Consider the following 3,951-nt stretch of genomic DNA (forward strand, 5'->3'; position numbering starts at 1 on the left):
GTTTTTTTAACACAGATTTTGAGGTAGGAGATAGATGGGCTCCAGGTTGGAAATTTACAATCAGTCACACTTCTGCTTACAATTTTTGAGATAAGGGATAGATGGGCTCCAGTTGAGGAATTCACAGCCAACAAAAACAGGATACATAGCCAGTCTTTGTCTCTCACCTCAGGGGAATAATCATTGCGAGGACAAAGAAAGGAAAAAAAAAGCCCTGTCTGATAAGGGAGACACTGCACATGTGCAGAAAGGCTCCTTGTAGTCAAAAGTCAGAGGCTAATGAGTCTTCAAGGCTATAATGAGCCTTGCTCCTCCCAGAAGCCTTCATTTCAGAAATCCATCTTGGCTAGGCTGCGCATGGTCACCCCAGGGGAGGGTCCTGAGACAAAATAACCAGAGAGGGGCAGAGCAACGTGACTGGTCTGAGACCCGGAAAACTGCCTCTTTATGAAACTGCCCCTTTATGAAGGATTTAAACTTCCCAAAGGCGTGATTCTTTCTCTCAGCTCTCCATGTACCTTTCCACATGTATTTTTCTTTTCAATAAACTTTTTAATTTACTCTTTACCTTCTGCCTCCTCATCTGAATTAGTTCTTGACTAGGCAGGCAAGAATAGGGACTTTTAGCCCTAACTCCTGGCTCCTGTGGTCCGGTGGTTAGGGCTCCCGGTTTGGGAAACTCAGACCTTGCTTCCAGCCACCGCTCACTGCTGTTTGCTTGCAAGCTGTCACTTACTGCTGCACACATCTGAAATGTTTGACACAGGTTCGAAGTTCAAATGATTTACCAAAAGCAGCATAGCCTCATGGAGTAACTGAGATTTCAACTCAGAATGACCATGTCAGTCTTTTGTGTGGTTTGGCTTTTGTCATATCATTGAAGAAGCATCATTCTGGAACATCTAACCACTTTTATGGCAGGTGCTATAGTTGGCAGGCATTACGTCTATCATCAGATCATAGTCCTCTGAGCCCCACGGGGCTTGCATTTATTTGATTTTATGGGATATGAGCTGAACAGAAGTGACGACATTGCATAAGACAAAGTCCCCCCACCCCACCCCACCCCACCAAACAACTAGTTATCCTTTGGCTTGCTTTTTTTGGGTGCACTGCTCAGCTTGTGGTATTTTAGTTCCCTGACCAGAGGTTGAACCCAGGCCCTGGCAGTGAGAGCCCAACATCCTAACCACATTCCATGCCCTGGAATGCTGGGGAGTTCCCCCTTTTGGCCTTTTGATATAAACTAATAAAACTGTAAGTGAAAGTTCAGCTTGGAATTTTTATTTGAAAAGGATAATCAAAAGGAACTCCTTCAAGAGTGTTTATCTAAGGGGGAGGGTGGCCAGATGAGGTGGGGTTATCACTTAAACTTACCTTCCTTATACAATTACTTGTGATGTTTCTATCTCACTAGATTGTGAAACTCTTGAGGGCATAAGAAAGAAAGAAAATGAAGTTGATCAGTCGTGTCCAATTCTTTGCAACCCCATGGACTGTAGCCCACAAAGCTCCTCCATCCATGGAATTTTCCAGCAAGAGTACTGGAGTGGATTGCTATTTCCTTCTCCAGGGGATCTTCCTGACTTAGGGATCAAACCCAGGTTTCCTTCACTGCAGGGAAATGCTTCACCGTCTGAGCCACCAGAGAAGCACCCTTGAGGGGATAGATCTTGCCTTATTATGTATGTATCATAAAATGCTTAAGAATTGTTTGTGGAATCAAATTAACCTTGATTATGTGCCTTTTACTTCTCTGTAGCTCAAACGGTAAAGAATCTTCCCGCAAGGCAGGAGACCAGGGTTTGATCCCTGAGTTGGGAAAGTTCCTCTGGAGAAGGGAATGGCAATCCACTCCAGTATTCTTGCCTGGAGAATTCCATGGATGGAGAAGGCTGGCAGGCTACAGTTCATGGGGTCCCAAAGAGTCAGACACGACTGAGTGACTAACACAGTATGTGCCTTTGGGTCCTCAAATATGCTTTGCTACTACATGAAAAGACCTAAACATAAACGTGAATCCATAGTCTACTTTCATTTGGGATGGTTTGTGCTAGTTCTCCTGGACCTGATAGCCTGGTTAGACACACCTCTTAAGTGTTCAGTTCAGTTCAGTTGCTCAGTCGTGTCCAAGTCTTTGCGACCCCATGGACTTCAGCAAACCAGGCTTCCCTGTCCATCACCAACTTCTGGAGCTTACTCAGACTCATGTCCATCAAGTCGGTGATGTCATCCAACCATCTCATCCTCTGTCGTCCCCTTCTTCTCCTGCCTTCGATCTTTCCCAGCATCAGGGTCTTTTCCAATGAGTCAGTTCTTCCATCTGGTGGCCAAAGTATTAGAGTTTCAGCTTCAGCATCAGTCCTTCCAATGAATATTCAGGACTGATTTCCTTTACTATTGATTGGTTGGGTCTCCTTACAGTCCGAAGGACTCTCAAGAGCCTTCTCCAACACCACAGTTCAAAAGCATCAATTCTTCAGTGCTCAGCTTTGTTTATAGTCCAACTCTCACATTCATACATGACTACTGGAAAAACCATAGCCTTGGCTAAATGGACCTTTGTTGGCAAAGTTATGTCTTTGCTTTTTAGTATGGTGTCTAGGTTGGTCATAGCTTTTCTTCCAAGGAGCAATTGTCTTTTAATTTCATGGCTGCAGTCACCATCTGCAGTGATTTTGGAGCCCAAAAAACTAAAGTCTCTCACTGTTTATATTATTTCCCCATCTATTTGCCATGAAGTGTTGGGACTGGATGCCATGGTCTTAGTTTTCTGAATGTTGAGTTTTAAACCAACTTTTTCACTCTCCTCTTTCACTTTCATCAAGAGGCTATTTGGTTCTTCTTTGCTTTCTGCCATAAAGGTGGTATCATCTGCATATCTGAGGTTATTGATATTTCTCCTGGCAATCTTGATTCCAGCTTGTGTTTCATCTAGCCTGGTATTTCACATGATGTACTCTGCATATAAGTTAAATAAGCAGGGTGACAATATACAGCCTTGATGTACTCCTTTCCCAATTTGGAACCAGTCTGTTGTTCCATGTCCAGTTTTAACTGTTGCTTCTTAACCTGCATATAGATTTCTCAGGAGGCAGGTCAGATGGTCTGTTATTCCCATCTCTTGAAGAATTTTCCGCAGTTTGTAGTGATCCACAAAGTCAAAGGCTTTGGCATAGTCTTAAGTGTGATTGATACTAATCCGAAAAGGCTTTAAGTCACATTTTGTTTTTGTTTTTTTTTAATACCTGGTCAACCAGTTTTCTCCCTCCTGCTTTCCTTGTTGCATATTACCGTAACACTGAGTCTTCATTAAAAATCACTTATTTTTCTGTTCAGGAAAGGACTTTTCCTTTGATCACCACCAAAGCTAAAATTCATCATTAAACAAGTTTAGAGTTGATTCATGAAACAGGAATTCTTTGTTACTCAAACACTCGCCGTTTCCTGCCTCTTTATGCCTGTATCCATACTATATTTAAGGCATTTAAAGGGATTCAGGGACTTCCCAGGTGGCACTAATGGTAAAGACCCACCTGCTAGTGCGGTAGACTTGATTAGCAGTAGGTTCGAGATCCCTGGGTGGGAAAGATAGCCTGGAGGAGGGCTTGGCAACCCACTCCAGTATTCTTGCCGGGAGAATCCCCATGGACAGAGGAGCCTGGCGGGCTACAGTCCATAGGGTCGCAAAGAGTCGGACATGACTGAAGCAACTTAGCACACATGCAAGGGATTTGAGTCACTGTTTAGAAAGCAAAGTTATAAAATTAAAAAAAAACTTTCATACGGAATGTCATACAGAATTTACAAATCAACCTATATAACAATCCTTTCTCTGCAGAAATAATACTGCTGACAAATTAGTAACTAATTTTTAAAAGATAAGGTATTTTTAAAATAAGATACATATATCTTTAAAGTCCTGAAGATTTTAGTCCTGAGATTATTCCT

This window comes from Bos taurus, chromosome 12, assembly GCF_002263795.3.
Source record: "Bos taurus isolate L1 Dominette 01449 registration number 42190680 breed Hereford chromosome 12, ARS-UCD2.0, whole genome shotgun sequence".
Lineage (NCBI taxonomy): Eukaryota > Metazoa > Chordata > Mammalia > Artiodactyla > Bovidae > Bos > Bos taurus.